Source organism: Taudactylus pleione, unplaced genomic scaffold (genome assembly GCF_031769625.1).
Source record: "Taudactylus pleione unplaced genomic scaffold, aTauple2 ptg000257l, whole genome shotgun sequence".
Taxonomy (NCBI): Eukaryota; Metazoa; Chordata; class Amphibia; order Anura; family Myobatrachidae; genus Taudactylus; species Taudactylus pleione.
Genome location: NW_028284659.1, coordinates 190,001 through 204,328, shown reverse-complemented (window position 1 = coordinate 204,328; position 14,328 = coordinate 190,001). Strand labels below are relative to the sequence as shown.

Below are 14,328 nucleotides of genomic sequence, written 5' to 3'. Positions count from 1 at the left end.
GGCGTAGTCGTAGTATTAGTGTTATCTCACCAAACTGGCGTAGTAGCAGTATTAGTGTCATCTCACCACACTGGCATAGTAGCAGTATTAGTGTCATCTCACCACACTTGCGTAGTAGCAGTATTAGTGTCATCTCACCACACTGGCGTAGTAGCAGTATTAGTGTCATCTCACCACACTGGCGTAGTAGCAGTATTAGTGTCATCTCACCACACTGGCGTAGTAGCAGTATTAGTGTCATCTCACCACACTGGCGTAGTCGCTGTATTAGTGTCATCTCACCACACTGGCTTAGTCGCAGTATTAGTGTCATCTCACCACACTGGCGTAGTAGCAGTATTAGTGCAATCTCACCACACTGGCGTAGTCGCTGTATTAGTGTCATCTCACCACACTGGCGTAGTCGCAGTATTAGTGTCATCTCACCACACTGGCGTAGTCGCAGTATTAGTGTCATCTCACCACACTGGCGTAGTAGCAGTATTACTGTTATCTCACCACACTGGCGTAGTCGCTGCATTAGTGTCATCTCACCACACTGGCTTAGTAGCAGTATTTGTGTCATCTCACCACACTGGCGTAGTAGCAGTATTAGTGTCATCTCACCACACTGGCGTAGTAGCAGTATTAGTGTCATCTCACCACACTGGCGTAGTAGCAGTATTAGTGTCATCTCACCACACTGGCGTAGTCGCTGTATTAGTGTCATCTCACCACACTGGCGTAATAGCAGTATTAGTGTTATCTCACCACACTGGCGGAGTAGCAGTATTAGTGTCATCTCACCACACTGGCGTAGTAGCAGTATTAGTGTCATCTCACCACACTGGCGTAGTAGCAGTATTAGTGTCATCTCACCACACTGGCGTAGTCGCTGTATTAGTGTCATCTCACCACACTGGCTTAGTCGCAGTATTAGTGTCATCTCACCACACTGGCGTAGTAGCAGTATTAGTGCAATCTCACCACACTGGCGTAGTCGCTGTATTAGTGTCATCTCACCACACTGGCGTAGTCGCAGTATTAGTGTCATCTCAACACACTGGCGTAGTCGCAGTATTAGTGTCATCTCACCACACTGGCGTAGTAGCAGTGTTACTGTTATCTCACCACACTGGCGTAGTCGCTGCATTAGTGTCATCTCACCACACTGGCGTAGTAGCAGTATTAGTGTCATCTCACCACACTGGCGTAGTAGCAGTATTAGTGTCATCTCACCACACTGGTGTAGTAGCAGTATTAGTGTCATCTCACCACACTGGCGTAGTAACAGTATTACTGTCATCTCACCACACTGGTGTCATCTCACCACACTGGCGTAGTCGCTGTATTAGTGTCATCTCACCACACTGGCGTAATAGCAGTATTAGTGTTATCTCACCACACTGGCGGAGTAGCAGTATTAGTGTTATCTCACCAAACTGGTGTAGTAGCAGTATTAGTGTTATCTCACCACACTGGCGTAGTAGCAGTATTAGTGCCATCTCACCACACTGGCGTAGTAGCAGTATTAGTGTCATCTCACCAAACTGGCGTAATAGCAGTATTAGTGTTATCTCACCACACTGGCGTAGTAGCAGTATTAGTGTCACCTCACCACACTGGCCTAGTAGCATTATTAGTGTTATCTCACCACACTGGCATAGTAGCAGTATTAGTATCATCTCACCACACTGGCATAGTAGCAGTATTAGTGCCATCTCACCACACTGTCAGAGTAGCAGTATTAGTGTTATCTCACCACACTGGCGTAGTCACAGTTTTAGTGTCATCTCACCACACTGGCGTAGTAGCAGTATTAGTGCTATCTCACCACACTGGCGTAGTCGCAGTATTAGTGTTATCTCACCACACTGGCGTAGTAGCAGTATTAGTGTTATCTCAGCACACTGGCGTAGTAGCAGTATTAGTGTCATCTCACCACACTGGCCTAGTAGCAGTATTAGTGTTACCTCACCACACTGGCGTAGTAGCAGTATTAGTGTTATCTCACCACACTGGCGTAGAAGCAGTATTAGTGTTATCTCACCACACTGGCGTAGAAGCAGTATTAGTGTTATCTCACCACACTGGCGTAGAAGCAGTATTAGTGTTATCTCACCACACTGGCGTAGAAGCAGTATTAGTGTTATCTCCCCACACTGGCGTAGAAGCAGTATTAGTGTTATCTCACCACACTGGCCTAGTAGCAGTATTAGTGTTACCTCACCACACTGGCGTAGTAGCAGTATTAGTGTTATCTCACCACACTGGCGTAGAAGCAGTATTAGTGTCATCTCACCACACTGGCCTAGTAGCAGTATTAGTGTTACCTCACCACACTGGCGGAGTAGCAGTATTAGTGTCATCTCACCACACTGGCGTAGTAGCAGTATTAGTGTCATCTCACCACACTGGCGTAGTAGCAGTATTAGTGTCATCTCACCACACTGGCGTAGTAGCAGTATTAGTGTCATCTCACCACACTGGCGTAGTAGCAGTATTAGTGTCATCTCACCACACTGGCGTAGTAGCAGTATTAGTGTCATCTCACCACACTGGCGTAGTAGCAGTATTAGTGTCATCTCACCACACTGGCGTAGTAGAAGTATTAGTGTCATCTCACCACACTGGCGTAGTAGAAGTATTAGTGTCATCTCACCACACTGACGTAGTAGCAGTATTAATGTCATCTCACCACACTGGCGTAGTAGCAGTATTAGTGTCATCTCTCCACACTGGCGTAGTAGCAGTATTACTGTTAACTCACCACACTGGCGTAGTCGCAGTATTAGTGTCATCTCACCACACTTGCAAAGTAGCAGTATTAGTGTCATCTCACCACACTGGCATAGTAGCAGTATTAGTGTCATCTCACCACACTGGCATAATAGCAGTATTAGTGTCATCTCACCACACTGGCGTAGAAGCAGTATTACTGTCATCTCACCACACTGGCGTAGTTGCAGTATTAGTGTCATCTCACCACACTGGCGTAGTCGCAGTATTAGTGTCATCTCACCGCACTGGCATAGTAGCAGTATTAGTGTCATCTCACCACACTGGCATAGTCGTAGTATTAGTGTTATCTCACCACACTGGCATAGTCGTAGTATTAGTGTTATCTCACCACATTGGCATAGTCGTAGTATTAGTGTTATCTCACCACTTTGGCGTAGTAGCAGTATTAGTGTCATCTCACCACACTGGCGTAGTAGCAGTATTAGTGTCATCTCGCCACACTGGCGTAGTAGCAGTATTAGTGTCATCTCGCCACACTGGCGTAGTAGAAGTATTAGTGTCATCTCACCACACTGGCATACTAGCAGTATTAGTGTCATCTCACCACACTGGCATAGTAGCTGTATTGGTGTCATCTCACCACACTGGCGTAGTAGCAGTATTAGTGCCATCTCACCACGCTGGCATAGTAGCAGTATTAGTGCCATCTCACCACGCTGGCGTAGTAGCAGTATTAGTGTCATCTCAACACACTGGCATACTAGCAGTATTAGTGTCATCTCACCACACTGGCATAGTAGCTGTATTGGTGTCATCTCACCACACTGGCGTAGTCGCAGTATTAGTGTTATCTCACCACACTGGCATAGTAGCAGTATTAGTGTTACCTCACCCCCTCTCATAGTAGCAGTATTAGTGTCATCTCACCACACTGGCATAGTCGTAGTATTAGTGTTATCTCACCACACTGGCATAGTCGTAGTATTAGTGTTATCTCACCACATTGGCATAGTCGTAGTATTAGTGTCATCTCACCACATTGGCGTAGTAGCAGTATTAGTGTCATCTCACCACACTGGCGTAGTAGCAGTATTAGTGTCATCTCACCACACTGGCGTAGTAGCAGTATTAGTGTCATCTCGCCACACTGGCGTAGTAGCAGTATTAGTGTCATCTCGCCACACTGGCGTAGTAGCAGTATTAGTGTCGTCTCGCCACACTGGCGTAGTAGCAGTATTAGTGTCGTCTCACCACACTGGCGTAGTAGCAGTATTAGTGTCGTCTCACCACACTGGCGTAGTAGAAGTATTAGTGTCATCTCACCACACTGGCGTAGTAGCAGTATTAATGTCATCTCACCACACTGGCGTAGTAGCAGTATTAGTGTCATCTCACCACACTGGCGTAGTAGCAGTATTAGTGTCATCTCACCACACTGGCATAGTAGCAGTATTAGTGTCATCTCACCACACTGGCGTAGTAGCAGTATTAGTGTTATCTCACCACACTGGCGTAGTAGCAGTATTACTGTTATCTCACCACACTAGCATAGTCGCAGTATTAGTGTCATCTCACCACACTGGCAAAGTAGCAGTATTAGTGTCATCTCACCACACTGGCATAGTAGCAGTATTAGTGTTATCTCACCACACTGGTGTAGTAGCAGTATTACTGTTATCTCACCACACTGGCGCAGTCGCAGTATTAGTGTCATCTCACCACACTGGCATACTAGCAGTATTAGTGTCATCTCACCACACTGGCATACTAGCAGTATTAGTGTCATCTCACCACACTGGCATAGTAGCTGTATTGGTGTCATCTCACCACACTGGCGTAGTAGCAGTATTAGTGTCATCTCACCACACTGGCGTAGTCGCAGTATTAGTGTCATCTCACCACACTGGCGTAGTAGCAGTATTAGTGTTACCTCACCCCCTCTCATAGTAGCAGTATTAGTGTCATCTCACCACACTGGCATAGTAGCAGTATTAGTGTCATCTCACCACACAGGCATAGTCGTAGTATTAGTGTTATCTCACCACACTGGCATAGTCGTAGTATTAGTGTTATCTCACCACATTGGCGTAGTCGTAGTATTAGTGTTATCTCAACACACTGGCGTAGTCGCAGTATTAGTGTCATCTCACCACACTGGCGTAGTAGCAGTATTAGTGTCATCTCACCACACTGGCGTAGTAGCAATATTAGTGTCATCTCACCACACTGGCGTAGTAGCAGTATTAGTGTCATCTCACCACACTGGCGTAGTAGCAGTATTAGTGTTATCTCACCACACTGGCGCAGTCGCAGTATTAGTGTCATCTCACCACACTGGCATAGTAGCAGTATTAGTGTCATCTCACCACACTGGCATACTAGCAGTATTTGTGTCATCTCACCACACTGGCATAGTAGCTGTATTGGTGTCATCTCACCACACTGGCATAGTAGCTGTATTGGTGTCATCTCACCACACTGGCGTAGTAGCAGTATTAGTGTCATCTCACCACACTGGCGTAGTCGCAGTATTAGTGTTATCTCACCACACTGGCATAGTAGCAGTATTAGTGTTACCTCACCCCCTCTCATAGTAGCAGTATTAGTGTCATCTCACCACACTGGCAAAGTAGCAGTATTAGTGTCATCTCACCACACTGGCATAGTAGCAGTATTAGTGTCATCTCACCACACTGGCGTAGTAGCAGTATTAGTGTCATCTCACCACACTGGCGTAGTAGCAGTATTAGTGTTATCTCACCACACTGGCGCAGTCGCAGTATTAGTGTCATCTCACCACACTGGCATAGTAGCAGTATTAGTGTCATCTCACCACACTGGCATAGTAGCAGTATTAGTGTCATCTCACCACACTGGCAGAGTAGCAGTATTAGTGTCATCTCACCACACTGGCAGAGTAGCAGTATTAGTGTTATCTCACCACACTGGCGTAGTAGCAGTATTACTGTTATCTCACCACACTGGCGTAGTCGCAGTATTAGTGTCATCTCACCACACTGGCGTAGTAGCAGTATTAGTGTCATCTCACCACACTGGCATACAAGCAGTATTAGTGTCATCTCACCACACTGGCATAGTAGCTGTATTGGTGTCATCTCACCACACTGGTGTAGTAGCAGTATTAGTGTTACCTCACCCCCTCTCATAGTAGCAGTATTAGTGTCATCTCACCACACTGACATAGTAGCAGTATTATTGTCATCTCACCACACTGGCATAGTCGTAGTATTAGTGTTATCACACCACACTGGCATAGTCGTAGAATTAGTGTTATCACACCACACTGGCATAGTCGTAGTATTAGTGTTATCTCACCATATTGGCGTAGTAGCAGTATTAGTGTCATCTCGCCACACTGGCGTAGTAGCAGAATTAGTGTCATCTCGCCACACTGGCGTAGGTGCAGTATTAGTGTCATCTCGCCACACTGGCGTAGTAGCAGTATTAGTGTCATCTCGCCACACTGGCGTAGTAGCAGTATAAGTGTCATCTCGCCACACTGGCGTAGTAGCAGTATTAGTGTCATCTCGCCACACTGGCGTAGTAGCAGTATTAGTGTCATCTCGCCACACTGGCGTAGTAGCAGTATTAGTGTCATCTCGCCACACTGGCGTAGTAGCAGTATTAGTGTCATCTCGCCACACTGGCGTAGTAGCAGTATTAGTGTCATCTCGCCACAATGGCGTAGTAGCAGTATTAGTGTCATCTCGCCACACTGGCGTAGTCGCCGTATTAGTGTCATCTCGCCACACTGGCGTAGTCGCCGTATTAGTGTCATCTCGCCACACTGGCGTAGTCGCCGTATTAGTGTCATCTCGCCACACTGGCGTATTCGCAGTATTAGTATCATCTCACCACACTGGCGTAGTCGCAGTATTAGTGTCATCTCACCACACTGGCGTAGTAGCAGTATTACTGTTATCTCACCACACTGGCGTAGTCGCAGTATTAGTGTCATCTCACCACACTGGCGTAGTAGCAGTATTAGTGTCATCTCACCACACTGGCGTAGTCGCCGTATTAGTGTCATCTCACCACACTGGCGTAGTCGCCGTATTAGTGTCATCTCACCACACTGGCGTAGTCGCCGTATTAGTGTCATCTCACCACACTGCCGTAGTAGCAGTATTAGTGTCATCTCACCACACTGGCATACTAGCAGTATTAGTGTCATCTCACCACACTGGCATACTAGCAGTATTAGTGTCATCTCACCACACTGGCATAGTAGCTGTATTGGTGTCATCTCACCACACTGGCGTAGTAGCAGTATTAGTGTCATCTCACCACACTGGCGTAGTCGCAGTATTAGTGTTATCTCACCACACTGGCATAGTAGCAGTATTAGTGTTACCTCACCCCCTCTCATAGTAGCAATATTAGTGTCATCTCACCACACTGGCATAGTAGCTGTATTGGTGTCATCTCACCACACTGGCGTAGTCGCAGTATTAGTGTCATCTCACCACACTGGCGTAGTCGCAGTTTTAGTGTTATCTCACCACACTGGCATAGTAGCAGTATTAGTGTCATCTCACCACACTGGCATAGTAGCAGTATTAGTGTCATCTCACCACACTGGCATAGTCGTAGTATTAGTGTTATCTCACCATATTGGCATAGTAGCAGTATTAGTGTCATCTCACCACACTGGCGTAGTAGCAGTATTAGTATCATCTCACCACACTGGCGTAGTAGCAGTATTAGTATCATCTCACCACACTGGCGTAGTAGCAGTATTAGTGTCATCTCACAACACTGGCGTAGTAGCAGTATTAGTGTCATCTCACCACACTGGCGTAGTAGCAGTATTAGTGTCATCTCACCACACTGGCGTTGTAGCAGTATTACTGCCATCTCACCACGCTGGCGTAGTAGCAGTATTAGTGTTATCTCACCACACTGGCGTAGTCGCAGTATTAGTGTCATCTCACCACACTGGCGTAGTAGCAGTATTAGTGTCATCTCACCACACTGGCGTAGTCGCAGTATTAGTGTCATCTCACCACACTGGCGTAGCCGCCGTATTAGTGTCATCTCACCACACTGGCGTAGTCGCCGTATTAGTGTCATCTCACCACACTGGCGTAGTCGCAGTATTAGTGTCATCTCACCACACTGGCGTAGTAGCAGTATTACTGTTATCTCACCACACTGGCGTAGTCGCAGTATTAGTGTCATCTCACCACACTGGCGTAGTAGCAGTATTAGTGTCATCTCACCACACTGGCGTAGTCGCCGTATTAGTGTCATCTCACCACACTGGCGTAGTCGCCGTATTAGTGTCATCTCACCACACTGGCGTAGTCGCCGTATTAGTGTCATCTCACCACACTGGCGTAGTAGCAGTATTAGTGTCATCTCACCACACTGGCGTAGTCGCAGTATTAGTGTCATCTCACCACTCTGGCGTAGTAGCAGTATTACTGTCATCTCACCACACTGGCGTAGTCGCAGCATTAGTGTCATCTCACCACACTGGCGTAGTAGCAGTATTAGTGTCATCTCACCACACTGGCGTAGTAGCAGTATTACTGTTATCTCACCACACTGGCGTAGTCGCAGCATTAGTGTCATCTCACCACACTGGCGTAGTAGCAGTATTAGTGTCATCTCACCACACTGGCGTAGTAGCAGTATTAGTGTCATCTCACCACACTGGCGTAGTCGCCGTATTAGTGTCATCTCACCACACTGGCGTAGTCGCCGTATTAGTGTCATCTCACCACACTGGCGTAGTCGCCGTATTAGTGTCATCTCACCACACTGGCGTAGTAGCAGTATTAGTGTCATCTCACCACACTGGCGTAGTCGCAGTATTAGTGTCATCTCACCACTCTGGCGTAGTAGCAGTATTACTGTTATCTCACCACACTGGCGTAGTCGCAGCATTAGTGTCATCTCACCACACTGGCGTAGTAGCAGTATTAGTGTCATCTCACCACACTGGCGTAGTAGCAGTATTAGTGTCATCTCACCACACTGGCGTAGTCGCCGTATTAGTGTCATCTCACCACACTGGCGTAGTCGCCGTATTAGTGTCATCTCACCACACTGGCGTAGTCGCCGTATTAGTGTCATCTCACCACACTGGCGTAGTAGCAGTATTAGTGTCATCTCACCACACTGGCGTAGTAGCAGTATTAATGTCATCTCACCACACTGGCGTAGTAGCAGTATTAGTGTCACCTCACCACACTGGCGTAGTCGCAGCATTAGTGTCATCTCACCACACTGGCGTAGTCGCAGTATTAGTGTCATCTCACCACACTGGCGTAGTAGCAGTATTAGTGTCATCTCACCACACTGGCGTAGTCGCAGTATTAGTGTCATCTCACCACACTGGCGTAGTAGCAGTATTAGTGTCATCTCACCACACTGGCATAGTAGCAGTATTAGTGTCATCTCACCACACTGGCATAGTCGTAGTATTAGTGTCATCTCACCACAATGGCATAGTAGCAGTATTAGTGTCATCTCACCACACTGGCATAGTCGTAGTATTAGTGTCATCTCACCACACTGGCGTAGTAGCAGTATTAGTGTCATCTCACCACACTGGCATAGTCGCAGTATTAGTGTCATCTCCCCACACTGGCGTAGTAGCAGTATTAGTGTCATCTCACCACACTGGCATAGTAGCAGTATTAGTGTTATCTCACCACACTGGCGTAGTAGCAGTATTAGAGACATCTCACCACACTGGCATAGTAGCAGTATTAGTGTTATCTCACCACACTGGCATAGTCGCAGTATTAGTGTCATCTCACCACGCTGGCATAGTAGCAGTATTAGTGTCATCTCACCACACTGGCATAGTCGTAGTATTAGTGTTATCTCACCACACTGGCATAGTAGCAGTATTAGTGTTATCTCACCACACTGGTATAGTCGCAGTATTAGTGTCATCTCACCACACTGGCATAGTAGCAGTATTAGTGTCATCTCACCACACTGGCATAGTCGTAATATTAGTGTTATCTCACCACACTGGCATAGTAGCAGTATTAGTGTTATCTCACAATAAATACGTGTAGCAATAGCTAATTTATTTTTATCTATGTTAGAGAAAGCATTTGGCCAGCGTCCCTTTCAGGAATTGCGAAACAGATCTGTAAACAAACTGTAACATGATTGCGCCACCTCCGTATGTTTCCTCCTCCACACGCCTCACATTGTTACGTAAAAAATCATCTTCTTTAAATACTGTTTCCCTGGGCAGAATGTTTCCAGCAGAGAAAACGCCGCCCTTTGTGTAACGTAAGTAAGATGCGCCCTTTGTGTAACATAAGTAAGATGCACCCTTTGTGTAATGTAAGTAAGATGCGCCCTTTGTGTAACGTAAGTAAGATGCGCCCTTTGTGTAACGTAAGTAAGATGCGCCCTTTGTGTAACGTAAGTAAGATGCGCCCTTTGTGTAACGTAAGTAAGATGCGCCCTTTGTGTAACGTAAGTAAGATGCGCCCTTTGTGTAACGTAAGTAAGATGCGCCCTTTGTGTAACGTAAGTAAGATGCGCCCTTTGTGTATTGTGAGTAAGATGCGCTCAGTGGCGGTTAGAGTCAGAATCCATGATATTGAAAATTATAAATATAGACCATAATATTCATTTTTCCCAGCGCTGTGAAAGTTTCTCTTAAGGTGCGTACACACACGTAGCAATTTTAAAGAGCGATTTGAACGATAACAAAATATTGTTACTGTTATCGTTCAAATCGCTCATTTAAAAGGTCCCTACCAACTTGCCAGTGATGCGCGCCCACATATAGACGATAGCGATATCGTCCACCGGCCATGCATGCCGGTCAACTTGCTCAATATCAAGCAAAGTCGCTATAGTCGTCGGTAAGTTGGTGGTGTACCATGGAGGGTGCATAACGATCTGTCAGCGATATCGTAGCGGTGACAGATAGCTACGTGTGTACGCACAATTACTCTCTCTCAGCTTCTGTACACAGTATAGACAACATATGCTCTCTGTAAGCAAGAAACTGGAAATGTATTAACCTTAATAAATAATAATAAAGTAAAAACTGTGTTAGGGAAACATTTTTTGTGGATTTCTTGCCTGTGCAGATTTCCCTTATTCCCAATATAAAAGGTTCTGCGCCATCTCAGAAGTGGCGATGAATTAATATCTTTACTTGATGAAGAGTTAGAGAGCTTATCAATAATTATTTTCTCTTCCTGTCCAAAACTGTTTAGTGTGGGAAGTTCCTCATAGTAACATGAAAGACATAAAATACAATATACTGCAGCTGTTTTTTACAAAAAATAATGTATTACGCTGGTCTGTACTCACAATAAATATACAGTATATTTTGAAAACAGATAAACTTAAGAATCATAGAGTTGTCTATATTGTGTACAGAAGTCAGGATAGACTAAGAGAAAACTTCACAGCACTAGAATAATGAATATTATTGTTTATATAAAGTTTCACTTATTAGGTTAATACATCTCTATCCTATATACATGTTTCTAGTTACAGGGAACGTGCACTGAATTTATTAATACTATAAATGTCACATTATATTTGAAATGGTTGTAGCCATCCATTCAATGTCCCCAATATTTTTCATTTCTCTATTAAATCTAAAGTAATAGATTATACTCCAACCCACATTTGTATTACAAATACATTTATTTCTAATATAAAAGATGCTATTTATTTCTGCATGCCCATAATTCTCTAAAGCTGGGTACACACTATACGATGATACGATGTAACGATACTTTGCACGTGCCATACACGCTTCGCAATCAGACATACGATGGCGCAAAGTATTGGTACATGCTGCATGTAACTGCATGACGTCGTTCATTGCATCTTCCCACCTGACGGGCAGAACAGAATATGAGAAGATGCGATGAACGATTGTCATGAACGATGGATCGGGAGTACACACTGTACAATGTTTATGATACAGTAAATGGTTCCGATCTGTGTTGGAACGATATATATCATACAATGCATCGTATAGTGTTTACCCAGCTTTACAGTCAAAAAGAGCAACGCTCCAAATTGATGACGATGATGATGACAATGGCAATACTACCTGGGGACCTTTCTCACACCATACAAACCATAGTCTCTGCTCCCTTTCAGGGAACAATTTCCTCCTCTGCTCCCTCATTGTCCTCATAGCTATTTGCTGGTAGATGTGGCAGTAATCTGTGCTGGGTTGCAAGGACCAGCGGAGGCTAAGGAAGGCTGAGGGACAGGGGAATTTAAATGAAGGCTGTCTGGCAGCATAGTATGAACTAGAGATGAATGTTGCAGGGTTCCGGAGATATAATCTTCTAGCGGGTTGGGTATGTAGTCCCAGTGGCTGCATGAAATGCCGGAAGACCGAACAGTCTGAGTCCCGACGGACATAGTAAGTACCTTATCCCTAACCCTCTCCCCCCAACTCTCCCTTAGGGGTGCCTAACCCTAACACTCCTGGGGTGGTGCCTAACGCTAGCCCCCCCTTCCCCACAGTCTAAACCTAAGTCTCCCGGGGGGGGGGGTGCCTAAAGCTAGCCGCCCTCCCTCTAGCCTAACTGTAACCCTCCCCCGGGGGTGCCTAACACTAAGTTCTCCCAGGGGAACCTAAACGTAACTCTCCCTCCTCCTTTGTTCGGGAAGCCGTCTGTCAGGATTTCGACACCTATCTTTAGTCCTATGTCGGTATTTAGATGCCGGGATTCTGCCAGACGGCTTCCCGGGTGTCGGCATTATAACTACATCTCTCTTCTAGTAGCATCTTCCATCTACAATGCATTCTGCAGAATTCGCGCTCTTCCATTAGAACTGGGACGAGGGTGCCGACGGTCGAAATGCTGACTGCCGGCTTCCCGACTGTCAAATACCGGCAAGGTACTAATGACAGGTGTCGAAATCCCAACGCCTGTCATTAGACCTGGGAGCCCCACGCCCGGCATTCCGAACGAAGGTAAGCCGGGTGCGGAGAGCCGCGGGGGGAAAGGTTGGGTTTTAGGGCTCTGGGGGGACTTAGGGTTAGGCACCTCCCGGGAGGGTTAGGTTTAGGCTAGGGGAAGGGGGGGTTAGGGTTAGGCACCCCCTGGGGGAGGTTAGGGTTAGGCACCCCCCAGGAGACTTAAGTTTAGGCTGTGGGGAAGAAGGGGTTAGGGTTAGGCACTTAGTGGGGGGTTAATGTTAGGCACTAGGGATGGAGGTTAGGGTTAGGCACTTAGAGGGGGGTTAATGTTAGGCACTAGGGATGGAGGTTAGGGTTAGGCACTTAGAGGGGGGTTAATGTTAGGCACTAGGGAGGAAGGTTAGGTTTAGGCACTTAGGGGGGCTAAGGTTAGGCACTAGGGAGGGAGGTTAGGGTTAGGCACTTAGAGGGGGGTTAATATTAGGCACTAGGGAGGGAGGTTAGGTTTAGGCACTTAAGGGGGCTAAGGTTAGGCACTAGGGAGGGAGGTTAGGGTTAGGCACTTAGAGGGGGGTTAATGTTAGGCACTAGGGAGGGAGGTTAGGGTTAGGCACTTAGGGGGGGTTAATGTTAGGCACTAGGGAGGGAGGTTAGGGTTAGGCACTTAGGGGGGGTTAATGTTAGGCACTAGGGAGGGAGGTTAGGGTTAGGCACTTAGGGGGGGTTAATGTTAGGCACTAGGGAGGGAGGTTAGGGTTAGGCACTGAGAGGGGGGTTAATGTTAGGCACAAGGGAGGAAGGTTAGGTTTAGGCACTTAGGGGGGCTAAGGTTAGGCACTAGGGAGGGAGGTTAGGGTTAGGCACTTAGAGGGGGGTTAATGTTAGGCACTAGGGAGGGAGGTTAGGGTTAGGCACTTAGAGGGGGGTTAATGTTAGGCACTAGGGAGGGAGTTTAGGGTTAGGCACTAGGGAGGGAGGTTAGGGTTAGGCACTTAGAGGGGGGTTAATGTTAGGCACTAGGGATGGAGGTTAGGGTTAGGCACTGAGAGGGGGGTTAATGTTAGGCACTAGGGACGGAGGTTAGGGTTAGGCACTTAGGGGGGGTTAATGTTAGGCACTAGGGACGGAGGTTAGGTTTAGGCACTTAGAGGGGGGTTAATGTTAGGCACTAGGGATGGAGGTTAGGGTTAGGCACTTAGAGGGGGGTTAATGTTAGGCACTAGGGAGGATGGTTAGGTTTAGGCACTTAGGGGGGCTAAGGTTAGGCACTAGGGAGGAAGGTTAGGGTTAGGCACTTAGAGGGGGGTTAATGTTAGGCACTAGGGACGGAGGTTAGGTTTAGGCACTTAGAGGGGGGTTAATGTTAGGCACTAGGGATGGAGGTTAGGGTTAAGCACTGAGAGGGGGGTTAATGTTAGGCACTAGGGACGGAGGTTAGGGTTAGGCACTTAGGGGGGGGTTAATGTTAGGCACTAGGGACGGAGGTTAGGTTTAGGCACTTAGAGGGGGGTTAATGTTAGGCACTAGGGATGGAGGTTAGGGTTAGGCACTTAGAGGGGGTTAATGTTAGGCACTAGGGACGGAGGTTAGGTTTAGGCACTTAGAGGGGGGTTAATGTTAGGCACTAGGGTTGGAGGTTAGGGTTAGGCACTTAGAGGGGGTTAATGTTAGGCACTAGGGACGGAGGTTAGGGTTAGGCACTT

At 46.7% G+C, this 14,328-nt stretch overlaps 1 protein-coding gene across 1 annotated transcript in view; it reads left to right on the top strand.

The window, feature by feature from the left end:
* The first annotated feature begins 9,962 nt into the window (after positions 1 to 9,962).
* LOC148514830 (venom peptide SjAPI-2-like) overlaps positions 9,963 to 14,328 on the top strand; it is a 27,935-nt gene continuing 23,569 nt past the window's right edge. The window contains exon 1 of the mRNA XM_088480878.1: positions 9,963 to 10,002. The gene's annotated coding sequence lies outside the window, so the exon portion shown is untranslated. The remainder of the gene's footprint in view (positions 10,003 to 14,328) is intronic.